At 41.0% G+C, this 27,483-nt stretch overlaps 2 long non-coding RNA genes across 2 annotated transcripts; both read left to right on the top strand.

The window, feature by feature from the left end:
• Nucleotides 1–1,593: 1,593 nt before the first annotated feature.
• LOC132996829 (uncharacterized) lies at nucleotides 1,594–1,839 on the top strand. The gene is made up of 2 exons (XR_009677138.1): nucleotides 1,594–1,664; nucleotides 1,794–1,839. It is a non-coding gene; the product is annotated as an uncharacterized LOC132996829 (long non-coding RNA).
• Nucleotides 1,840–3,944: 2,105 nt separating this feature from the next.
• Nucleotides 3,945–4,525, top strand: LOC133026222 (uncharacterized). The gene is made up of 3 exons (XR_009683181.1): nucleotides 3,945–4,000; nucleotides 4,143–4,256; nucleotides 4,470–4,525. It is a non-coding gene; the product is annotated as an uncharacterized LOC133026222 (long non-coding RNA).
• The last annotated feature ends 22,958 nt before the right edge of the window (nucleotides 4,526–27,483 follow it).

Raw genomic sequence — 27,483 nt, 5'->3', positions numbered from 1 at the left:
ACTGGGGAAAATATATTAGCATGCTTATTGAGGATTGTTCATCTGTTCATCTAGCCTATTTCCATTCATTTATCCATCAATTGTAAAATAAGTTTACAGACGATTCCAATTGTTTGGCTCACTATTTATATCTCTGGCATTGCATTAGTGTTTTTTTACAAGCTTTTTTCTCATCTTATTCTACAGAACAATGCCACGTGCACTATCTCATGTGTGGAGACATTTCACCCCATCCAATGTAGAAGGAAAGGCTGTGTACATTTGCAAATACTGTGCAAGGACCTATGTTAAGAATGACACAACGATGCAGAAGCATATAGTCAAGTGCCCAAAGTTTTCTCAGGGCTCAACTCAGCCTATGACAAAACAAAATGTTGATATTTATGTCTGTATATGACAAGGTAAATACAGTTAGTATAAATTACCCACAACATTTCCAGTTTATTCCTGTTAATTCCCGTATATTCCCGTTTATTCCTGTTAAGTCCCGTATATTCCCGTTAATTCCCATGGAAAGTTTCCAACTTTGAATATTCCCGGAATTTTGCAACCCTAATCTGAACTGATTATATCACATGACATCGCGCTTATAATAAAATGTTATCATTTGAGTTTTTAACAGAAGTTACCAAAGGTTCTCTTTCATGTTTGCGAAGGGGGGGTGTGAGGTGAGGGGTATTCAGCTGCAATATATCACTTCACCACTAGAGGTCGCTACATTCTATACACTGGACCTTTAAAAACATGATCATTTTGTCAACAGGCTCTACCCTCCGGGCGCACGTCTCGAGCGAGAGGCCAAAGAAACGGTCAAGATCAATGGAATCATAATCCCGAAGGGCATGCTGGTCGCGATCCCGGTCTACGCTCTGCACCGCGACCCCGAGCTGTGGCCCGAGCCCGAGGAGTTCAAACCCGACAGGTGCTTTACCTTTGTGACGTGTCCACCAGGATTGAATTGTAAAGATTCTCCAAAGCACAGTGAGGAATATTATTACAAAATATTTGTTTACGTTTCAACCCAAAACAGCTTTGAATGTTCGGAAATTACTTATCGGATCACATGACTTAACATTGTTTTTAACGAGCAACAAGAATGTGTAAATCTGATTAAAGGTATAAATCCAGAATATATAATTTTTTCCCTTTTGTTAATTTTGCAAGATGGAGCGTTTTGTTAAAGTGTCCAATGGAAAAATACAGATTTCAACAATATTTAGGGGACTGATATCGACAGTATGAGTGTGCACATGGTTTGATTGGCTCAAAGAGAACTGTAAGGCCTTGGCAAAGGTAGGAACTGTAATGAGAGCCATTCAAATTCATATTATGGTTCATACATAGTTTAAACTTTGATTTTCAAATTAAATTTATTTTAACTTCAGATATAGACAAAATAATGAAATGAGTGATGTAATCAAGTGCTGGTTGAAGACTGGCATTTGAGACTATTATAAATGTTTGACTTCTTTTTCATTTGCTGCTGCCCGCTTGTTTTCTAGATTTAGCAAAGAGAACAAGCAGAACATCCACCCATACGCTTTCCTGCCATTCGGCCTCGGGCCTCGGAACTGCGTGGGCATGCGCTTGCTAAGATCATAGTTAAACTGGCTGTGGTGGAAATTTTGCAGAACTACAGCTTCACAGTCTGCGAGGAGACAGAGGTGATTATATTCAAGTTTAAAAATATGCCTGGTCATGATCGACAGGCTTGTTTAGTTCTTGTATAATATGATTATTAAATGAAGTGACAGCCAGAAGTTCCTGATGTCCTGAATTTGCTGATTCCACAGATCCCCTTGCAGATGAATCCTGAAGGCCTCACTGGAACATTAAAACCTATTAAACTGAAGCTGGTGCATCGTTCCGACGCCTCCGAACCTGTAGACACGTGCAACTAGGACGGACCAGCAGAGACACGCCCCTCAAGACTGAATTATCCTATTCAGTTATTGACAATGCTGCACACACACCGTGATCGTTTTCATCAGAAACTTGAAATCTTATGTAAACCAATAATAGTGATCGTGTTGATTTTTGTATCATGTCATTTTATGCGAAATACAGAATACATAGAATAATTGACATATTTTAAATGATACAAATATGTTGTTTACCAAACGTAAAGACCAAAAAGAACTGGTGGTCGACTGATGCCAACTTGTAGAGAAAGAGAGTCAATATAACAACAAAAATCTTTTGACACCAAATAAAAGTTCCTTTCCCACATCATGAACATTTTATTGTTCTCTGTCATGTTTGTTTGTCTTTGTGGGTCAATGGTAACCGTCCATACTTAGTAATATAAACACAATTACACATTTGGTGAATGTATAACCTGCAGTATAAGACTGCCCCCTGAAGTGTGCTGCTGGGACATCAACTGTCCAGAGGGCAGAGGTGAAGTCTCATTGACACAACTTCATTGCTCAATGGATTTCACTGAAGAGTAGAACTGTGCATGAGGAGTAAAATTCACAGTTGATTTTCTTCATTAAATCACAACTTTATTCTCATATTGTGATTTCTTCTCATTAAATTATGACTTTATTATCGTAATTTGTAGTATTTTTTGATTAAAACACAACTTTATTTTCTCATAATATTATGAATTTTTCCTAATTAAAGTATGGCTTCATATTCATAACATTATGACTTTTAATTAAATTACAATTTCATTCAAATTACAAAATTTAGATTTTTTTATAACATAATTCTTCTAATATTTACACTTTTTTGTCATTAAATTATAACAATCTCCTTAATTGTGACTAATTTCTTGTAATATTACGACCTTATTCTTACCGTGTGGTCCTGAAACTCTGTTATAATTTTTGATGTATCAATGGCAGAAGCTCTTGCTTCCTTGATCCAGGTTATTTCGTTGCCCAGCAGGAACCAGGAAAGGGTTCAATTATTGTTTTGCACAACTACAAGAGTCCGACCTCCTTGAAATGCTGTCAGAGTTCAGTGCAAAACAAAATCACCACAACCTGGACGAGCTGGACAGAGTCATGGGCTTTCTTCCTTTCTTCTCTTTAGAAACATGGATTCTACTGATCACGCTCGTCTGCTTGTTTGTCATGTAAGGATCCGAGACTGGTTCCAATCAAAATGACTTCTGATTTCTGATTAACAATATGTGACTTTTAAGGAAACTAATTCTTTATGTTCTACAAAGGTACGGCTACTCGACTTATGGAGTGTTTGAGAAGATGGGGATCCCTGGTCCCAAACCAAGGCTGATCATGGGCACAGTTGGCCGGTATAACAAAGTACGTAAATCCTTGACTTGTAATTCTCTTATTTAAAATGGTTGACCTTTTTAGAAATACATTTAATGATCGAGATAAATATGCATGTTAATAATTCATGATCATTATGGCATCTTTGTTATCAGGTTTCCTACTTAGATGATGTCGAGTGTACTAAGAAGTATGGGAGAGTGTGGGGGTGAGTCTGCAGAGTAACAGCACCACTTCAGAATCTGACACTTCGTAATTTTAGGAAAAATTTAACATGATTTACATTTACTGAACTAGCTTCTCTGATATCTAACAACAGTCTGTCCCACGACTTTAAAAGTTTACAAAATCGGCCTCTCTAAAAGCAGACCCCTGTAGACCCCCTGTAAGCCCTTGAAGACCCATTTCCCACATCCAGTAACCCATGACAATGTTTTTGTTATGATGGATGCTTGCCACATGCTGAAGCTGACACGCAATATGTTGCAGGTATATGCTCATTATTGCCTATCTTCTCTGGTTGACTGTTCTGCTTTTTATACATTTTGATTGTATTTACATAATTGTGCAGACTATGGTGCTTTACAGTTGACGTGTGCATTATTCTGCAGGCATACAGCCCAATTAGAAGCATAACTGGCAGTATCAATTGGAAGTACATAGTTCAGCTGAACAATGTCCAAAAGAAAAGTGGACTACATGCTGCCAACCGAGTCACAGATAAGCATGTGAACTTTGCTAATCAGAAGATGAAGGTATGTTTGCATGATGATTTATGTATAGAGGGCCGCAATAGAAATGGGCTCTAGGGCTTTATTGTGTTTTTATACTTTTTGATGATTTTCGCATCTTGTAGCGCTAATGTGCTCTTCATTTCTCCTTATAAACTCAATCAAGGTCTCCCTGGCTGCTCAGACTTTGAGTAACTCTGTGGCAGTGGCGCTCCGCACCTTGCAGGACGTGGGCTATGCAGAGTTCAAAGGTTGTGAGGCTACTTCAGAATTGATTAAGGTAATGCAGCTAGGGATTTGCATCATTGACAAAAAACATTTCCCAACATTCTACTGTTCTTACCAACATTTGAGTGATAATTTCTTTAACCCCTTTAACCCTTTAACACCCACCCTCCCTTTGTAGTTGATCTGTTGGTCAGCTACCCCAAAACGAGGGTTGTTAAATGTGAATGCCACCAGGATTAACCCGTTATCTTTTTCTTTTTTTCAGTTTTGGCATCAGGAACGATTAAATAATTATGACCCTCCTCAAATTCAACAATATGCTAGAACTTGGTTAAAACTGTTTATACCTACCACATACTGTCCTCAAAAGCACCCTTATTGTCACATCTCAGATTTACAGGTTTAAAGCAATGTAGCAATTTAATTTTAAAAAGCATAGCCACAGAGGAAATGGAGAGAAAGAAAACTATGCCTCATACTTGGGTGTTTACTATCTGATACCTGTTGACACTAAGTTATAGTGATGATTTTCAGTGCTTTCTGTTAATATATATATTTGTTTATAGATAACAGACAGGCTGTTTGACATCTTCAACAGTCAAAATGTACATAGAATTATTTGTAACTAACCCACTGTGTGTTATTGTTTATATCGCCAGAAGTGTCTCTTTTATTCTATTGTAAACATGTTAGATGATTTTATTTTGAAATGGTTCCGGCGGAACAGGCTATGTTTTTAGCAACCTCCGAAGAGGCACAATTTTCTTACGGTGTATCCAAGTTGTTTAAAGTTTTATTAAGGTGTACAAGGAAAAGGACGGATCAATAAACGACCTGAACATCAGTAAAGTCTCAACCATCTTTCGGGGGTCTGCTACAATTCATATGATACTATCTTGCTCCAATGTGTTTGCTGCCTGCAAATTTGTCTGTGTTCCAATTCCCTTGTATTCAGTTTTTTTCTCCCCAGATATCGGTGTCATAACGGTAGGTATTGCATGTTAAGTTGTGAATTGATTCAAGAAGGTTTAGTGTCCTAAAAGTAATTTTAAGGATCCTATACCTCACACTGATTATACTTTAAGGTCAGGGATGCAAACTAGTCAGCCCCCCCCCCCCCCCCCCCCCAATGGCAATGAAGTGAATGGTTTGAAATGGGTCCTTGTGTCTGCCCTGGGAATTGCTGCTCTGGGAGCATTCACTATTTTCACCCTATACTGTTAGTTTGCATCCCTGCTTTCTTGTGTCCTGTTTTGGCAGAATCATCACAGTAATGCAATATTTGCTTTTGAAGGTTCCTCTCTGTCCTGGGCTACATCAAAAACATTGACACGTTGCTGTCGATGGTTCCTGTGCTGCTTGAAGGACAGCGATATGTCTTGACCTACAGATTCAGCCAGGACCACTTGGAACTTCTCTTTAACTCCATCAGAGCATCCGGTAGGGTTCATAATTTATATTTACCAGCCGCAACACTAAGTGACACAAAGCTTCAGCAAATGCTTGTATTGTTTTCAGTTGGTCGGCCCATAAGTTGCTGTTTTTTTCATTTTTGGTAAAATGTGTTTTCTGAAGACATATACATTACCTCGAAATGTCACAAACTTTTTTGAGTATTTAGAAAAATGTCTATGTGTTTGACTGTTTGCAGAATTTATCACCACTGATACAGTCTGAATTGTTTGATAATGTCATTCAACTTAATTTATGTGGAAAGATCATTCAGGGGTGGCTAGTTCTAATTTGTCTTTTTTAAGCATAAAACATTTTAAAGCATATATTGAATATCTGTGTAATATACTTGTATATCTTGTGTTTTGTTTTAAGGTGGCTGGAATAACAACCCCAATGCCAGCCAATTCAAATACATATTTAGGAAGCTGATGGCCCGGTGTGGAGTTGTCAAGCCATGCAGAGGAAATGTGACAGTGCAGGATGAGACAGAGTCCCTACCAGCGGTCATTGACACCTCTTCAAGCCTGTCAGCTGTAGAAATGTCCTTTGCAGCAGGAGGAGAAGAAGATCTTCCATCCCCGTTTGCGGACATTCCTGCCCTAATACATGACCACAGCTACCTTCCTGTCCGCTTCGATGGTCTTGTGGACAACGCTCTTGTGTACATTTCAGGTAAAGGCTGACTGAATGTCGATTTTGCCTATAACCGATAGAGCCAATCGTCAAATCTGTGGGAAAACAATGTGACAATAGTCCAAAAAGAGAAATGTCCCCTTAATTTCCCCATGCTTATTATTTATTATTATTATAAGTTATGATATTATAATACTAACTCAAATTTCAGGATTTGTTGTGCGACGGGCACTGAAGAAGCTGTCCTGTGATTTCTGCCGTGCCAGCCTGGTGACAGACGCTGCATCTGCCATCAAGGACCAGAGCTACCACCTGCTGGCACTAAGAAACAATGGAGGCCTGGTGATTCCATCAGAGGGCACAGTGAGGGTCGTCAGGGCAGCAGAGTGGGTCATTCGCCAGGCATCATCGAGTTTCACACGATCACAGCCAATCAAACTGCTGGAGGTCATGTACATTGTGCGGAAGAGGATCGGGTCAGAGGATGTGTTTGTGCTTGGGGAGCACATCAGCGACACGCAGTATGGTATAGGCAGCCACCACCATACGCTGCTTACGTTAGTTGTGTCCCTGTTTTTTAAGTTAAGGCTACACCACATCGCAAAAATTACTACACTGGGCTTACAGAGCAATAACATGAGACACAAGCTCAATAAAACAGTCCTTTTCAAAGGGCATTAGCCCAATGTTACGACCCTGGTGGGTCTCTCTGTTCGCCCGCCTATTTTTGCTGCGTGTGTGTGTGTGTATATATGTATATATAGTAATGTAATGTACCTTAATGTGATGTATATTGATTTGTTGACATCGACACAAACTGTTAAGGCACAATAATGTGTCGAGGTACAGTGGCAACCAAACACTGACTTAGTTATGTCAGAACGTTTTTGATTTTAACAAAATAAGTTGGAGACAACTCGACTGTAGTTGATGCAGCTTCGGTGCATGATGTGTTTTGATATGATGGGAATGTTTCTCAGATCACATTAACTGTCCTCAGTTATCTGTCTTAGATAACAGATCACTGTGGAGCAGAATACTCTGCTGATCACCGAGGTTTACTATTTGCACAATTAATATTTCATTGATTTCGTATTCATCTAAAAGTGCATCGGTCAAATAGTCCAGAGTTTTTAACATTCAAAATTAAAACACTTGTGATGAAATGTGTAGCGCTGGTGTCGTAAATGCACCTGCGTTATTGCCTCTATTACCCCAGTGCAGCAAATTAGAAAGATGAATTAATTGCTATCGGCTTAAAAATTAATTTCAATGAAATTTGAATGGCACCCTATTCTCAGAGCTGCCCTAACGTGGGCTTAAGGCAGGAGCTCAGGACTTTTTTTTACTTCTGCCAAGTAGAGTAACTTTAGTTTGGCTGGATTGAATTTAAAGTGACTGTTGGTGGTCTTGGTTTTGATGAAGTTTAAATTGACTTACTTGGTTAACCTAAGTTTCCCAGCTTCGAACAAAGTGAGTGGTTTTTTGTGTGCTGCGTTCTGGATGTGAGGTTTTGCAACAAGAGACATTTTCATGATGTGTCATGCCTGGCTGTTCAGACATTAAAGCTGTCACCACCTCCCACAGATCAACACAGGTTCAAGGTTTGCTGCCCGGCTCAGAGCTTTGTGGAAGTGGAGGAATCCACAGTGCTTACCTCATCGCCGGCTCAATGTAGAACAAAGTTTACATTTGTCTTGTTCAACACAAGAAAAGTGTCAGGTTCTAGAAATAAATATCATTTGATACCCGAATTCTTCTCGTAGCAGCAGAAATAAAGTGTTTTAAATTTGTTTTATAAGTCGTACTGCCGGTTGTGCTGTTGGTGGATTGTGTTTGTTGTTTCAAGCTGTGGAGTTAGACATCCCATTCAATGTCCCGTCTGCTAACATTGAGGAGGCTGTGTTTATGACCCTTACTGCAAACATCCACCGACATGTCTGTTAGACTGAAGCACTTTACTCTCCCTCAGTAACAAAAAAGATCCATGTAATCTGTGTGTGTGTCAGTGTGTGAGAGAGAGAGTGTGTGTGTGTGTTGTGTGATTGAATTGTACCACTTTGCTATCAGCAGAAATCAATGCTCTTGTGCTACATGATGGCTCTATAGTGAAAGCTGTAGCAATGAGTGTGTGTATCTCTGTGAGGTAGTGTGTGTCACTTGTTTAAACTGAACATGTCATAATTCAAATTATATTAGCAATATTCCTATAATAAGTGTACATATATCTCATGTTGCCATCCTGTATGTACAGTTTTAGTAGCCTATATATTGATTTGACATAAATACCTTGTGCATGTGTGTATTTATTGCACCTATCTGTTTTGTTTAATGTTATTTTCCTATGAAAACCCATGGTTATAATTATAATTATTCATAAGTATACATCTCTGTAAAGGGTGGGGACTTCAACATGCAGCATTTCTTGATGTATATTTGTAAAGGGAAATCTTGTACCTATTTTCAGAACATAATACTATTTTTTAGAACAAAACAATTATTCACGACAATGCAGTGTCGTAACTACATCTCTGACGTTTATAACAAACCAATCCGTTTAAAAGTCGGTTGAAAATTGAGTAAGTTATGGTTATATATATATATATATATATATATATATGAGAATGAAAGAACAAGGAAATGTTTTGGACAATCTGAAGTGGTACATAGCTGTTAATATTGAGGTGAGATAATATATAGTAATTGTTGATTTTCAATCATAAATACTGACGTCTTTAAATACACACTTAAATATATTTCCCATATTATAACACTCATTCTTGCCAGAAGTGCCTCTTGAGTACTTAATGCTTTATGTACTAATTTCTAGGTTTTCTCATATATATATATGGGGTATGGGGTATGCTGAAGTGTCCTTTGCAAGACACTGAACCCCTAACTGGCCCCTCATAAAATGTTGAGTGTACTAAAGATGTGAGTCGATTTGGACAAAAGCGTCAGCTAAGTGACATGGGTTGAGATTAGGGTTGTGAAAATAGGGTTTAGAAAACATATTAACGGTTTGTTTTTAACCATGAATGAAATTATTGAAACTGAAACACACATATCTCGCCATAAATATTATCAAAACGCATTTTTATTAAGAAACATTGCTAAACTAGGGCTACGTTGCAGCACTAACGGGCCCGAGCACACCGCCGTTTCAAGTCTGTTGCGGTCGGGGAAGAGAGAGCGTTCGAGTACCAAGCGCTCGTCTCCGCGTTGCATGCGTTTTGAGCTCTGCGGCAAGGATAAACGCTTCACTTCCGTTAGCCAGCAGGTGGTGCTGTGATTTTAAGTCATGGTGTCTTTGTAGATGTCTTCAGGTCGCGACTCTTGTCTTACATGTCTAGTTTGGACTTGATTTAACCAAATATGCCTGAGATACAGAAGCTTGTGTTTAGGTGGTGTGTAATCAAACTTTGACGCCAGGCCACGGTCACATGGAATGACGAAATGTTAAAATTCCAATAACTTTAGATCTCCATCTTGTTGTGAAGACACTCATCTCAATTTTAAGTTGATCCAATGAAAGCCCTACGACAAGTATGTCAAAGTAAATATGCGGAATATGGCCAAAATGGCGGTCTTCCTGTTTGGTCTAGCATATGTATCCAAGAGACTTATTTCTTTGTCATGAAAAGACACATGTCCCTGTTGATTTTTGTAGATGTCCGCCAATCGTAGTGCCGGGGCTGCCCTTTAGGGGGCGCTAGTCAGTTATTTTGCCACGACAATTCCTTAAAACCATCTGACAGTCTTCAGGGGGGGGCTGTTGATACACACATGTAGTTTGAGGGAGATGGAACCATGAACACGGAAGTTACAGCGATTTCGTGTGTCATGGCGAGTTGATGAACTTTGACGCCAGGCCATTAATACTGTGTTTGACGAAAAGTCACAGTAATCTGATATCTTCATTATCAATGTCTTGAAACCCATTTGACACAGTTTGACATGGTTGCGCAAAGTGGATGAGGAGGAATACTTCCAAGTGTAAGACGTACCAAAAACAAGACATTTCCTGCTGCCACCAGGGGGCGCTGTGATTTTAAGTCAAGATTTCTGTGTTGATGTCATCAGGTCGCGACTCTTGTCTTATGTGTCTAGTTTGGACTTTATTGGACCAAACATGTCTGAGATACAGATGCTCGTGTTTTGATGGCGTTTAATCAAACTTTGACGTCACGCCACGGTCACACGCGCTGACGAAAAGTACTACTTTAGTACTCCATCTTGTTGTGATGACACTCGTCTAAATTTTAAGTTGTTCCGATGAAAGCTCTACGACAAGTACATCAAATAAAAAATATGGAATATGGCCAAAATGGTGACTAAATCCAAAATGGCGGACTTCCTGTTGCGCTTTTCATAACGCACTGATAGACTTTTTTGTGCGTCTGGTCAAGATACACAACTATCTTTTTTTTCGTGAGGATCGGTGAATGCTAAATGAGGGGCTTATCCGTAGGTGGCGCTGTTGAGCTATTTTGCCACGCCTATTTCCAAACACTCCAGAATACGTCAATTGTCACCACGTTCTAATTTACTGCAAAGTTTAAAACATTTTTGAGCATGGGAAAGCCCTCAAAAAGCCCATTCCCTACGCACAGAATAATCCTTACAATTTCAATAGGGCCCTCCACCGGTCGGTGCAAGGAGCATGAGCGAGAGAGAGGGAGAGAGAGAGAGAGAGAGAGAGGTGGGCAGATGAGCACCTGCTCTGATGCATCTGATTGGACACGACAGGAGAACTCTGATTGGCTGCTGTCATATTGACTGCATGAAGTGCATCGGCTTCAACTGACTCAGCCTCTTCCCATCTGCATCTTAGGTAAGTGATGGGTCATTCTATGGAGGTTTAGCTAGTATGCTAATTTATACACTCCAGACTTTTAAAAGTAAAATAGTGTAACATGATAAGTTAGCTGCTGTTACCTGCTGCTGCTGCTAAATGTGGAAATACTGTTGCTGGCTTGCTTTGTGTTTTCTGCTAGTTATAGGTATTATTGTCATTATATATTGGCATTTAAATGAATGAGTGAGAAGCTAGAGCGATGCTAACTAGCGTTAGCTCGCCTGGTCCGGCAGGCCAGTGTGGAAGAAAATGCCTTTAGCCACACTATTTTCACATCTAAGTCGGTGAACTCGCCCCGACGTCAGTGTGAGGGGTTTATGAAACAGTACGGGCGGGCTTGGTGAGTTTTATTTAGTTTCTGCAGAGTTTGATAAATAGTTGGCAGGGAAGCTAAGCTAACTAACGCTAATTAGCCACGTAGCTGTCTGTGATAGACATGGAAAATCTGATTTTTGAAACAGCAGTTACATGGACAACTAAAGGTGACTGTTAACCTCTGATTGATTTCACTCTTTCTGTCAGACAATGAATGTGCGATTTTTTGAGAGTCCTGTGTGACTGCTGTAGTTAAAAATGTGTAAAAAAAAAAAGTGTAATTTTTTTTTTCAAATTTTATTTCTTTTAAATTTAATTAAACATATTAAGGTTAAAATTTGTAATTCTTCAGTTAGCATAATCCCGTCCCGGGAAATTAAGTCGTCATAGCAGCCGGTATATTTGAATACAATAAAATACATCGATATTAAATCATATTTTTCAACAACCCGATTAAACCATCATAATTTAGTATGTTTTCAAATGTATTGATGGGTTAGGATAGCAGAGTCACTTGTTGACCAGCTTAGTAATGCGCCTCAGTGCAGCGGCGCTACTTAAGGGATACATTAAAGGCTAAATTCAGATTTCCCCCGCCCCCTTTTACTCGCTCAGAGAGACACATGCAGTTAGTTACAGTGTCTGTAATGGGCAGAGGGGGACATTTAATAATGTGACTGGTAAAATTGGTAAAATTAAAACTCTAGGACAACAGAAGGGGAATACAGACTATGGGATGCATATTTTATCATTTATATCATATAAAATATGTCATCAATATCGTTTAAAATCATTTTTCACTGTGTTTCCCTGTGTATCTGTTGCCAGAAATATCCAGCGTGATGAAGAGGAGGAACCAGGTGTCCAACGAGGCCCACTACAGCGCGGAGCTCCGGGACCAGGAGGACCCCGTCACCCCGGAGGAGAGCCTCGACGAGGTGGTGGCCCCGGGGGAGGCCGGGCTCCCTCTAGAGGGGGGGTATGTTGATCGTGTTCGTTTATCCTTAAATATGAGAGGAGCCGATCCAAGGTTTTGGTTCAATCAAGTGTTTTATTAAAAATACAATGAAAAGTTATTCATAGCTATGGACAATTATCACAGACCATGCTAATTAAGTTAGCATAGGGAGTAAAAATGGCCCCGAACAGCAGGGGTCGTGTATAATTATAACAGTAGATTTGATGTGATGCTTCTATGCTACTCTGCCGGTTGCTAGGGCAACTCTATCTACCCTGACAGTCTGATGTTGTCTCGTAATTTAGCCTTGAGTAGAAAATGTCTTGCTCCAGCCATCTTGGCTGCACCAATTTAACCATAACAAACTCTCTTCGACTCTCCTATCAGGACAGCTGTTAGACTGACCATCCTTGTGATGCACAAACATTATTAGCAAATTCCAAATATTAAATATGATAACCGAAAGGTTGAAAATAATGATTTGTATAAGGTATTATTCCCGAATTAAACTGCTCCTACCTCCCCTTCCGCCTTTATGAAAAGAGTGAGTGCCAGAAACTATTATTGTGTGTCTGCTCCATCAAAACAATTCCTGCCTGTGTAAACATTTGCAGCAAACTTAACCCAAACAATGTCCCACTTACTTTGGCCCAGAAGGGACAGTTCCTGGATCTCTGTATGATGTTGAATCTGAGGGAGTTACGCTTTAATAGAAATGAGAACTAGTGAAACATTAATTCTTATTTTGTAGATCCTAGTAAGGAAAGGTCATTTTTAAAATCATTGGTATGAAGGCCCAATATCTAACTAAAACTACTTCTGTCCCAACTTATCTTAATTGTTTAGAGTTCTGTCAGACACAGGGAGAAACTAAAATTAGAAATCTCAACATATGCAACTAAAATTTAAAGAGGTCCAGTTTGAGAAAATTTCTTGAAGCAAAGGTCCGGAAGATCATAATTTCTAACCATTTAGTGTGATATATATTTAAGTAGCCTAGTAGTTGTATCAGCAACTGCATGTACTCAATACCTGACCTCAAATGAATTCAGTACGATTCAAAAACTCAACCAATTTCACAGATGATAACAATTGAACAGTTATGACTTTCTTCTAGTGATGTGTCGTTCGTGAAGCATTCGTTCATTTTCTTGTGGCCGCGCATCGGGACTGTTCCATCGGCTCAGTCAAGGAAACAGAAATTATTCGTTCATTTCCCGACTGGGTCTTCGGGTACTGGTTTTGTTATTTTCACTTTACATTAACACTTACAGTTTAGTGCAGTGTAATTGTTTGCCGTGATAATTAAATGCCAGTGTGATAATAAGTGACAATTTCAAACCATACAAACTGTCATGTTGTACTGTATTTAATCAGTGTTGGGAGTAACGCGTTATAAAGTAACGCGTTACTGTAATTCCACTACTTTTAGCGGTAACGAGCCTGTAACGAAGTATTTTTTTAAATCAAGTAACGCAGTTACAATTACTGTAATTTAAATTAATTCGTTACTCGCGTTACTCTCTTTTGTGAAAAATGAACACTTGCAGACAAGAAGACAAGGTTGGATGTCAGACTATATTTTCACGGACCGGCCGTTAAGGTTCGGCTACGGAGCCTCACTACGGAGGCCCTCTAGTACGGCCTCTGGTGACATCAACAGATTTTTTATTTATTTAACGAAAATTAACGAATTGTAATACGCGGCCTCAAATTAATTATTGCGTGGAGACGAACGGATACGAAAGCTCCATTACGCACACGCTGCGCTTCTGTGCGCTTTGGAGAGGTTGCTTTGTTATTTAAAATAAAACATTAATTCGTTAGTTAAAAATAATTCCACCGATGTCACTACAGATATGATGTCAGACATGGCAACAGAGTTTTTAGTGCTGTTGTGGCGATCTCAGGGTATTCTGCCGTGACTTTAATCCAGGACACCGGCAGAGTTGTTTTCTCAAATATACTTTTAAGGCCGCCGTCACTTGCGATCTCCAGCAGCTGATCTTCTTCTGGCACAGACCTGCTGGATTCACCTGGTCTGTTGACAAATGGGTCCGACAAATACCGTCTGGGTTTGTGTTCAGCGAAAAAGTGAAGTGACCGAGACAAGCGTCTTGACATGCATAAAGCATGAGTCATAACGGAGAGGATCCGGTAATTTTTCAAAATAAAACAGTGTTTTATTTTGAAAAAATTAAAACGGTGTTTTTATACAGACATAAAAGTAACTTAAAAGTTACTTTCCCTAGTAACTAATTACTTTTGATATACAGTAACTGGTGAAGTAATTCAATTACTTTTAAAAGAAGTAACTAGTAACTGTAACTAAGTACTAATTTTCAGTAACTTGCCCAACACTGTATTTAATAGAGGTTTACTTTAAAAAATATGATCTGCCACACAAAAGCTGTCAGTCATGGCTGTCTACAAGGGGACTGTGGCCCTTCCCCACAGTTTTGCACTAGGTGACTTGCAAGCCATCTAGAAGTTAGTGTGTCGCTTTGAATGAAATGCCAAATTAATCAAATGTTTTTATTGTAACCCCAAAATCCCAATATTGCACCATGTTACATTTATTAATAATTCACTCTTTGCATATAATAATAACACACTTTAACTATAATCACGGGAGGAAAAATCAGCACACCTTCTTCTCTTTTGGTCTGAGAACACGAGACCGTTTATTAAGGAACATTCTGTAAAAAAAACCCTGCAGTTTAGGGCCTGCTCTAAGGCAGGTTTGCATTTAAGAAAACAAGCTCCCGGACCTTGGATGGGCTGAGCCTGTTTCTCCGATCTGAAATTATCTGCCCCGTTTTAGAAAAATCTCTCTCAGAAGGCACAGATGTGGCCACAATGCACAGTCTTGTCTTCATGACCTCACAAAGGCTTTTGTAAACAGGTGAACTCTTCATCCACCATGCCAGAGGGTCTGATGTGCGGGGTAAATGTGTCTCAGCAAGGTAACCACGCATCTCCATCATGGCATTAGTAGAGACAGTTGGTGTGGTAGTAGAAGGCCTCAAGCTTGCAACCCTCTCATCAAAGTCCTCCCAAAACATGGCCCCTGTACTGGCAGCTGTAGCAGAATGTGGATCCTCCTCTTCCTCCCTATGGAGGGGGTTAACATGTGCTGCAGCTGATGTCATTCTCTTCACTGCCTCGTCTGCTACTTTGCTGTTGACAAAGGCTTGCTTTTTGAATCTCGGGTCCAAGCAGGTAGCATCAGCAAGCATCTCAATGTACTCCACTTTACTGAACCTCTTCAACATTTCTGTCATCAGGCTGTCCACGAGACCTTTAACAGGTTCATGGATGGAGGGATTCCTTTGATTGCGGGCAACAATACTCTGAAGGCCTCTTGCCATTGAAATGACTTTGGAGGCAGTCACAAACCTAAAGAAATGAACAATTATTTTAATATAATTAATACAATGTATTATAAAAAAGCCAATACATACCTGTTTGTGAAAAAAGGTTAAAAAAACAATCCATCATTAAGGAAAAATTGAGTTTGCGATCTTGATTTAAAATAGGTGTTAATCACTTAATCTACATACCTCTCAGCGCTCACTTCAGTTGTGACCTCCTCAAAGGGCCTGACAACATCCACTGTTTCTTTAACAATTTCCCATTCCTCTAGGGACAAGGTTGGCAGAGACGGATTCACAAGTGCCAGGGTGGAGATGACAGGATCTTTGACCACTAAAATTCTTTTCAACATGTAGAATGTTGAATTCCACCTTGTGGCCACATCCTGCTTTAGGTGTAATTGCTCCTGTCCCATCTGTTGCTGTGTGGCCTTGAGCTTCTCTGAAGCCACTCTGCCCCTGTGGAAGAACTCAACAATGGCTTTGACCTTTTGCACTATGCTTTGGACCATCTTCAGGGCAGCTCTGACAATAAGGTTCAGAACATGGGCAAAACAGGGTATGTGGTCCCAGTGAAGGTCTCTCACAGCTGACACAATGTTGGCAGCATTGTCTGTGACGCAGGCTACAATTTTGTCCTTTACACCCCATTCTTCACTAACCCTGGTCAGCTCCGTTGCAAGATTGTCAGCAGTGTGTCTTTCTGTCATGACAAAACAGTCCAGGAGATTTGAGGTCATTTGAAAATCCTACATGTCACAGACATGTAACAGTTTGTTTGTTAGTTATGTAAAATTTGATAAACAGATTGTTTAAAAAAAAAAGGTTTGACATGGGAGTGGAGGCCGTTAATTGAAAATGTTATGTGTACTTATTTTATGTCTGTCTTAAGGAATGTCGCAGAGCCCCTAGATGATGCCTCCCTTCTGGCCTGGTTGGGAGCCTTTTATTCGGAGCCCGCCAAACGGGCACGCCTGGAGGCCGAGCAGGAACGGTGGGTGGCCGACAAAGTTTTCACGCCAGGTCTCCAAGGGGACTGTGGCCCTTCCCCACAGTTTTGCACTAGGTGACTTGCAAGCCATCTAGAAGTTAGTGTGTCGCTTTGAATGAAATGCCAAATTAATCAAATGTTTTTATTGTAACCCCAAAATCCCAATATTGCACCATGTTACATTTATTAATAATTCACTCTTTGCATATAATAATAACACACTTTAACTATAATCACGGGAGGAAAAATCAGCACACCTTCTTCTCTTTTGGTCTGAGAACACGAGACCGTTTATTAAGGAACATTCTGTAAAAAAAACCCTGCAGTTTAGGGCCTGCTCTAAGGCAGGTTTGCATTTAAGAAAACAAGCTCCCGGACCTTGGATGGGCTGAGCCTGTTTCTCCGATCTGAAATTATCTGCCCCGTTTTAGAAAAATCTCTCTCAGAAGGCACAGATGTGGCCACAATGCACAGTCTTGTCTTCATGACCTCACAAAGGCTTTTGTAAACAGGTGAACTCTTCATCCACCATGCCAGAGGGTCTGATGTGCGGGGTAAATGTGTCTCAGCAAGGTAACCACGCATCTCCATCATGGCATTAGTAGAGACAGTTGGTGTGGTAGTAGAAGGCCTCAAGCTTGCAACCCTCTCATCAAAGTCCTCCCAAAACATGGCCCCTGTACTGGCAGCTGTAGCAGAATGTGGATCCTCCTCTTCCTCCCTATGGAGGGGGTTAACATGTGCTGCAGCTGATGTCATTCTCTTCACTGCCTCGTCTGCTACTTTGCTGTTGACAAAGGCTTGCTTTTTGAATCTCGGGTCCAAGCAGGTAGCATCAGCAAGCATCTCAATGTACTCCACTTTACTGAACCTCTTCAACATTTCTGTCATCAGGCTGTCCACGAGACCTTTAACAGGTTCATGGATGGAGGGATTCCTTTGATTGCGGGCAACAATACTCTGAAGGCCTCTTGCCATTGAAATGACTTTGGAGGCAGTCACAAACCTAAAGAAATGAACAATTATTTTAATATAATTAATACAATGTATTATAAAAAAGCCAATACATACCTGTTTGTGAAAAAAGGTTAAAAAAACAATCCATCATTAAGGAAAAATTGAGTTTGCGATCTTGATTTAAAATAGGTGTTAATCACTTAATCTACATACCTCTCAGCGCTCACTTCAGTTGTGACCTCCTCAAAGGGCCTGACAACATCCACTGTTTCTTTAACAATTTCCCATTCCTCTAGGGACAAGGTTGGCAGAGACGGATTCACAAGTGCCAGGGTGGAGATGACAGGATCTTTGACCACTAAAATTCTTTTCAACATGTAGAATGTTGAATTCCACCTTGTGGCCACATCCTGCTTTAGGTGTAATTGCTCCTGTCCCATCTGTTGCTGTGTGGCCTTGAGCTTCTCTGAAGCCACTCTGCCCCTGTGGAAGAACTCAACAATGGCTTTGACCTTTTGCACTATGCTTTGGACCATCTTCAGGGCAGCTCTGACAATAAGGTTCAGAACATGGGCAAAACAGGGTATGTGGTCCCAGTGAAGGTCTCTCACAGCTGACACAATGTTGGCAGCATTGTCTGTGACGCAGGCTACAATTTTGTCCTTTACACCCCATTCTTCACTAACCCTGGTCAGCTCCGTTGCAAGATTGTCAGCAGTGTGTCTTTCTGTCATGACAAAACAGTCCAGGAGATTTGAGGTCATTTGAAAATCCTACATGTCACAGACATGTAACAGTTTGTTTGTTAGTTATGTAAAATTTGATAAACAGATTGTTTAAAAAAAAAAGGTTTGACATGGGAGTGGAGGCCGTTAATTGAAAATGTTATGTGTACTTATTTTATGTCTGTCTTAAGGAATGTCGCAGAGCCCCTAGATGATGCCTCCCTTCTGGCCTGGTTGGGAGCCTTTTATTCGGAGCCCGCCAAACGGGCACGCCTGGAGGCCGAGCAGGAACGGTGGGTGGCCGACAAAGTTTTCACGCCAGGTCTCCAAGGGGACTGTGGCCCTTCCCCACAGTTTTGCACTAGGTGACTTGCAAGCCATCTAGAAGTTAGTGTGTCGCTTTGAATGAAATGCGAAATTAATCAAATGTGATATAAAATGTTTTTATTGTAACCCCAAAATCCCAATATTGCACCATGTTACATTTATTAATAATTTACTCTTTGCATATAATAATAACACACTTTAACTATAATCACGGGAGGAAAAATCAGCACACCTTCTTCTCTTTTGGTCTGAGAACACGAGACCGTTTATTAAGAGCATGCTCAACAGGTGACCAGTGCACGCCGGCACAACATGTTCCGTGACATCAATGCCTGGTCTATTTAACATGGCATTGCTCTCTCAAAAATAATATATCTCAAAAGGTTAAATAAAAATTAAGTTAAATCACACTAATCAGCCACAGATAGATAACAATAACAGTAATTAAATCACACTAAAAACCAAAGGAACATTCTGTAAAAAAAATTTGCAGTTTAGGGCCTGCTCTAAGGCAGGTTTGCATTTAAGAAATCAAGCTCCCGGACCTTGGATGGGCTGAGCCTGTTTCTCCGATCTGAAATTATCTGCCCCGTTTTAGAAAAATCTCTCTCAGAAGGCACAGATGTGGCCACAATGCACAGTCTTGGTGAAAAAAGGTTAAAAAAACAATCCATCATTAAGGAGAAATTGAGTTTGCGATCTTGATTTAAAATAGGTGTTAATCACTTAATCTACATACCTCTCAGCGCTCACTTCAGTTGTGACCTCCTCAAAGGGCCTGACAACATCCACTGTTTCTTTAACAATTTCCCATTCCTCTAGGGACAAGGTTGGCAGAGACGGATTCACAAGTGCCAGGGTGGAGATGACAGGATCTTTGACCACTAAAATTCTTTTCAACATGTAGAATGTTGAATTCCACCTTGTGGCCACATCCTGCTTTAGGTGTAATTGCTCCTGTCCCATCTGTTGCTGTGTGGCCTTGAGCTTCTCTGAAGCCACTCTGCCCCTGTGGAAGAACTCAACAATGGCTTTGACCTTTTGCACTATGCTTTGGACCATCTTCAGGGCAGCTCTGACAATAAGGTTCAGAACATGGGCAAAACAGGGTATGTGGTCCCAGTGAAGGTCTCTCACAGCTGACACAATGTTGGCAGCATTGTCTGTGACGCAGGCTACAATTTTGTCCTTTACACCCCATTCTTCACTAACCCTGGTCAGCTCCGTTGCAAGATTGTCAGCAGTGTGTCTTTCTGTCATGACAAAACAGTCCAGGAGATTTGAGGTCATTTGAAAATCCTCCATGAAATGACAAGTCACAGACATGTTTGTTTGTTAGTTATGTAAAATTTGATAAACAGATTGTTTAAAAAAAAAAGGTTTGACATGGGAGTGGAGGCCGTTAATTGAAAATGTTATGTGTACTTATTTTATGTCTGTCTTAAGGAATGTCGCAGAGGAGGCCGCCAACCCGGAGGCCGCCAACCCGGAGGCTGCGGAGCAGCCCGCCATACTTTAGTTAGCTGAGGAGGAACGCCTGAAGGCCGAGGAGGTGGCCGCCAACCTTGTAACGCCAGGTAAACACCAGCGAGTGTAGTTTCAATGGGGATCAATGCTCACGGTCAGTCACAGATGCAAGGCGCTAGCCACGAATCCCCTACGGCACGCAGACAGCTGTTATCCATCGAGCATTGGGCAACACCTTCCTCGGTTAACGTTGTTACACGATCCAGTACGAGTACAACAGCTGAAGCTAGTAACTAGCTGCTAGCGTTGCCTTTACATTACATGTCATTTTAGCTGACACTTTTGTCCAAAGCGACTTACATTTTTAGTACACTCAGCATTTATGAGGGGCCATTTAGGGGTTCAGTATCTTGCCAAGGACACTTCGGCATGCAGATGGGGAAATGTGGGATTTGAACTGGCAACCTTCTTGTTGGAGAACCCCCGCTCTAACACCTAGGCCACACCGCCCCTAACTCAGTTGTCGCTGCTTCAACTTGTACTTTTTGAGTTTAGCTCTTAATGTTAATTATCAATATACTCTGATTAGTACAGTCATTTCAACACAGCCATGACACCCATGCTCCAGGAACTGCACTGTAAGGGGGAAGTGGGGATGGACTCCTCTAATGAAGGTAAAGAGAGGGAGACTGTGTTCCTGCGCACGTCTGGATAAACTATTTTTACAATTTCCAGTCCAGTTGGTTGTTCAGTGTGTGGAAAGAGGCGAAGTAGAGTACAAATTCAAATTGTCTCCGGGTTAAACTTCAATCAAACTATCATTAATTTGTGTCATTTAAGGTATACTGTATACTTTAACAATTCTCATTGTTAGCTTAAATACTAAATGTTGTCACTTTGTCATGTATACACCGAGGTTTCACAAAATGCTTGGTCATGGAAATTTGGTTTAAAGTTATTGAAAAGTCATGGAAATCCATTGGTCAAAATGTGTATGAACCCTGTTTAAAGTTGATCAATATTGAACATAGCATGTGTCCAAATCGCAGCACATTCCACAGTCTGCAGTTCCTTATCAGGTGTGAAGGTGATAAGATGAGCGGTTCTTGACATATCTGAGCCACACACATGTTGGGGTAGAGTCCTGACTTAGAACAAAGAGTTGTAAAACCTTAGGCCAGGCTCGGGAAACCCCTTACATTTAAAAATCCAGCATGTGGCCCTTATCACCATGTGGCAGCAGGTCACTTCCTGGTCCCCCACGGTAAGCCCGCCCCTGGGGGCCAAATCCTGACAACTCAATTGGCTGGAGGGCCACACTGACCCCTCCTCCCAGGGGGGAGTCACCTGAGACATGACTTAAAAGGGCTGAACTCACAGACTTCTCTCTCTCTTCACTCAGATTCCCAAGCGACAACAGAACCCCTCCGGGGTTCTACTAGTTAACTCGGTATTTTTAAGAGACTCTCTTTGTCCTCTTCTTTTCCACGCTGCTCAAGTTGTTTTCTGACCTCAAGAGGTCTAACCACACGACTCAGTAACTAAGGAGGCGACTAGACGTTTGTTTTATTCATTTCAATTCATTTCATTCATTTATTCTTTCATCTTAGTCGACGTTTTATTTTGGAAAGGACTTTTCCGGTTTTAACTTGAAAAGACAAAACAGGAATCTCACTCGGGACGAGTGAGACACGGACTTTTATTCTTTTTCCACACGATCTTCAACCGGCTCCACGCAGCCGCACATCCCTGCAGAAGAAGACCAAGCTTCATCCCGTCACGGAGCATGACTGATCCGCTCCGGTCCGGCCCAGCTGCGGTGCTCACGGGAGCTCGCCTGAGAGGCCAAGACATTGTTCACTGGACTTCCGGGGATTCGCGCCAAGTCGCATGCAACCCACGAAATCACGGTCACAGTAAGAGGCTTATGTTGTCTGGGCAGATGTTAGTTTTAATATGTAGCGTGTTGATTTAATACTTGAGTGTATTTTGTTGATGGAACTTCCGTGTTCCATTGTTTTAGCCGGCCACTACTCCGAGCCGCTACTTCCGGTTTCCGGTTGGATCGCAATGTTTTGTGTTGCAGTAAATAGGGCCGCGAGAAGCGCCTCCGCCCGCACTGTTAACGTCTGTGTGAGTCTGCAGTGATTTCACCGATCAGAACCTCGGCCCACAACGCTCGCTTGAGGGGTGAATCACTGTTAACTCATCTCAGGCGTACTTTTAAGAGCTTCTTTGAACTCTCCTTACATGTTTTCTCATGTTCTCTCTCTTTCTCTCTCTCTCTCTCTCTCTCTCTCTCCTTCTAAACCGACCTATACACACTTCTGACCTGTATTTATAATACAGGTCATGTCACATAGTTAAATCTATGCTTAGAGAGGCTGAACACATCTGGAAACCATTCGGCCCCAAAGCCAAGCAGAGATAAGAATTCTCTTTGTCTAAAATTTCCTTTGTGTAATTCATGTGACGACCACCAGTGTGCGCTCCGGCCACATGGTGTCATTAACATATTCTCCATTTTGGATAACGTTAAGTTAAACCCACCATTTTGAGTCTATTATTGCCACGCCTCCGCGCTCTCTCTCCTCCCATCCTGGCTCTAAATTCATAACGGCTCCGCCATCTTGTTTTGTAGTCAATCCGCCATTTTGAGAGTTTTTAGGCCTTGATTCCACGAATCATGATCGGCCTCCATCTTAGATGTGATGTCACTACGCGTCATCGCCACCCCCCTTCTTTTTCTCTCTCTCGCACACACACACACACACACACACACACACATTGATAGACACAGACAGACACACACACACAGAGACACATAGATGGACCAGAGGTTACATGCGTGTTCTAAATTGTGATAAGCTGCTGTTGTTATCTTTGAAATATGGGAGTTTGTTAAGATGATGAATCATTAAATAACACTAACTTTATTTCTCACACACACATAGACACACACACACACAGAGAGACACTTTGACACAGACACACACACATAGAGACAGACATACATAGGTAGACCGCAGGTTGTCCATGTATTTTCTGAATTGTGATAAGTGCTGCTGCTGTGTTTACCTTTGAAATATTGGAGCTTGTTAAAATGATAAATCATTGAATAACATTATTACTTTATTTCCCCTTTTTAATAAATACTTTTGTAATTAAAGTATCTGTAGTCTGTGATTATTTGTGCATATGTATGTGATTGCAGCTGGATTATGATCGCCTGTGCTCAAACTTAGAAGCCTTCACTGTTTATTAAGTAATCGTTAATATTAAAATATTGACATTATTAATTTGACATTTATCATTATGAGACTGATAATTATAGCTTGACATCGTTGGCCCTGGGAAACCAGGGTGGTGCCCCCCTTTCTCAATTATTAATATAGATAGTATTATTCTTAAATTGATAATTTTATTGTGTTGGACTAATTATTTTCATTATTCTTGGTTGATAACCTTATCATTGTTAATTGATAGCTTGTACTTTCTAATTGATAATTCCTATTTTCTCATTAGTGGTTTTATTGTTATTTGATTACTGATCATCTTCAATTAATAGTTTAATTATTTTGATAGATAATTTTTATTATTTTAATAATCATATTTCATGATTATTATAAATTAGCCAACGTCAAGTCTACTCCTATTGCACAACACACATTTTTCTGGACTTTTTTTAGATTCGTTGACTGAAAGAACTTGAGATCAGAGTGAAGCTCTCATAATCCCAGACTCATTTTGCTGCCGCACTCTATATATCCTGATGGGCAGCCCTGTCACTGTATCTCAACTCATGAAGTGTGATTTTGGTTTTCAGATAATGTCTTTGCCATCAAGTCCTGGACCAAGAAGAAGTTTTCCTTTGATGACAGCCGCATCAATACGGCCTTTGGGATCCCTGAGGACTTCGACTACATGGACTGATTTATATTCTGCTCGTGGTCACAAGAAGAGCAAAAATAAGAGTTTAAGCTTCAGTTTGAAGCCTCCGCACCTGGTCTCTAACGGCTGTTCTGCGCGTTAGAGTGAAAATAAAGCTACCAGGATTTATATAAAAGCCCGGGGGTGGGCTTTGAGTCAGGATGGATAACCGGGAGTTCGCTGCAACAGATGGACTTTATCAGCAGATATTTTGCTTTGGTGCAATCAGAGACTGAACCATCCATTAGTGGCTGTGAGGAGTGAGTGGGTTCTGAGCAGCCAGACGTTGGGGACACCTGTTTGCATGAAAACTGAGAACTCCAAGTTGATGCTGTTCTTACAGAGGTAAAAAAAATACAAACGATTTGGAGGCCTGCTGTAAATGCATTTAAATGAATACAGCTACAGAAAAACCTCTTGTAAACTCAGGACGTTTTATTTTATATATTCTAAGAGTATCTTCCGTAATTTAATTCTCACATTGTTCCCAGTGCACTTATGAATGAACAGAAATAGCTTCGGTTTAAACAGTTTATTTTATTTACACGCTTGTTTTTATCCCTCCTTGGTGAATAGTTGCACATATACTTGTTTTTCTGTTTAGAGAAGCAATGTCAGTAATGCAACGAGCTCCGTCTCTCATATACCACAGCTAGCTAGCGTGTTCCTTTTAACCCTCTCTTGCCTTGAGGTTTGTACCTCAGCATGTTGGGTGAAGTTCAGCTAACCTGTCTCTGCAAGATGTGTGTCATGCTCTGCTGATGAGTTATTATTATTACACAACCCAACAAAATAGTGGCGTCATGCCCATTAGTTAATGCAAGATGTCTTAGTGCACACCTGTTTGGAAAATCTTTCCTTGTGAGTAATGTAAGAACAGAACTTTAGCCTTTTCAAAGCGGTACTTGATGTTTAAATCCATAGATTTTTTTAAGAGCTGCTTTATGTCTAATGAAAAAAGTTGTTAAATGTCTTCTTTGGTTGTGGAGGTCGATTTCCAGTGTTGAATAAAATCACCCTTATATCAGCCTGAAGACTACAGATCTGTTTCAGTAAACCTGCATCCTGGTCATTCCATTGCTTTGTGTTGTACTATATCTTCAGACTACTCCTTAAAAAGGGATGACCCTTAATGTTTTTATATAAATTTCATCTGATTTACATGCAGCCAACATTTGCTGAACTATGGTGAAACACGGCTATTTTTAAATTCAGGGAAGTTGAGAAGCAATGGAGGCTTTGTATTGCCAGGTGAACTCGAGACCTGCAGAGCTGTGGGCTGTGAGGCCTCTCGTGCCTGGGTTATCAGGTACTTAGCAGGCCTGCCATCACTCTCTTCCAGCCTGTAGAGCAGAGCCGCGTGCAGATTAGGAGGTTAATGATATCTCCTTCTCAGTCCAGTCTTGTGTCAAAAGGTCTTGGCTCCACTTATCGTCTCATGAGCTCGTTTTAGAGTCATTTCCCATAATACCCTCGTCCTTTATTGTGTTCATTTAAAAGCCATAGATCTTCCTGACCCAAACCTAGCCATCGTAATTGAGTTAATCATTCGTCACTAGTGTTGCTGTGCCATGTGGTTTCCATTTCACTGTTATTCTCATTGTTTCTTTACCTATTACAAACGTGTGAACATCAATTGACCTGATCTCTCCTCTGGTCCTGACCTCTCTGCCTGCAGCGCGGTCTGAGGTCACCGTTCACACTGAGTCGGAGTGAGATCCAGGGGATCAAATGGCACCAAACATAACTTGTTATTCCTGTACTGTGACAGTGGACAGAACATTTGGACTACAGCTCAGCGGTTCGCTTGTTGAGATACTGAGTTTTTCCTCAAGAGCAGCTGTTGCTGAGTTCACAGAAAAGACTAAGTGACTTATACATAACAAATGACGAGGTAATGCCCCCCCCTTCACCAACAAGAACCTGACACTTGATGTGAACCTGACACTGCTCGCGAGTCGCCACAGGCCTTTTTCACAGCTGACATTTGACCGGTCACTGTAGGAACGGTCCAGGTGTTCCTGATCACATTAACAATGGCTCTGTTCTGTCCCAGGGATAGTAATTCATTTCATCATTTACACCTGACATGTGCTTTCCTACAGTGACATGTCAAAATTACCTCTGTGAGTGATTCAGTCTTATATTTACATTAAAGCTGCTGTTTTGTTGTTAAAATCACTTATTTGCAAGGCCATTTAACAAAAACCCGCCTTCAGAGAAAGGCGTGCTAGCCTTTGCTATTTAGAATGCCCCCCAAAAAACATGCCTTGGTAGATGACTCTTTAATCGCAGTTTGTCTGTGAAATTTTTTTTTGCTGAGTCTGTAAATTAGTCGCCAACCTCTGAGCTGCAGCCACCTGTTCTTGCGTTGACTGCTTGCTAGCGTAGTTAGCATGCTTCGTAGCAAAGTGAAGGCTGATGTTGTACTCCGTGAAAACTGCGATAGTTTCTCAGCACATCAGGCATACAGCCTTCGATTAGACTTCAGTGAAAAAGTATTTTGTTGTCGACTCCGTGTTAAACACTCGGCACTCATTGTCCACTTTTCGTTTCCTTGATCCTCTCATTTTACAGAAGGGCTCACAGGGCAAAGGGAGAAAGTGAAGGGAGATCATGTGCCCTTTCAAGCCCTATACACCACACTCCCGGGCAAATTTAATTTAGCTGACGCTTTTATCCAAAGCGACTTATAATAAGTGCATTCAACCCCGAGGGTTCAAACCCAGGACAACAAGAATCCAGAAAGTACGATTTCTTCAAAAATAAAGCAAAACTACAAAGTTCTATAGGTACGCTACACTACAGCAGGCCTCAATAGCCCTGCTGTAGTGTGCAGGATGCTGGGAATTATCTGTGCATGTGATGGAAGAATGCACAGTGGAGGGTTGAAATTCAACGTGCAGCGTGTGCTGCATTCCATACATCTTTAAAATAGAAGAACGAGAAGGACTCTCCTGCTCTGAAGGCGTTTGGTCGCTTGTTTCTCCACCAGAGAACAAACGAGTCCGGACTGTGATCGCCTCGTGTGCAGCGATGGAAATGTCAGCCAGCGTTCCTCGGAGGAACTCAGTGGCCGACTCGGAGCACAGGCCCGTATAATGGACTTCAAGTAGATGGGTGCAGACCCAGAAGCCTCTGCAGGAAAACATCAGTGACTTTGGCAGAACTTCGGGATCACGCTCCTATTAAAAAACATCCGACCCGACACTCCGCCTCTCACCCTGAAACACGAAGTGCTGAACGTACGTAAAGAATTTATAGAAATCTAATTTGAACAGTGTTTGTA

This window comes from Limanda limanda, chromosome 2, assembly GCF_963576545.1.
Source record: "Limanda limanda chromosome 2, fLimLim1.1, whole genome shotgun sequence".
In the NCBI taxonomy this organism is placed as follows: Eukaryota; Metazoa; Chordata; class Actinopteri; order Pleuronectiformes; family Pleuronectidae; genus Limanda; species Limanda limanda.
Note: the sequence above shows the minus strand (reverse complement) of the source record. Positions and strands in the feature narration are given on the sequence as shown.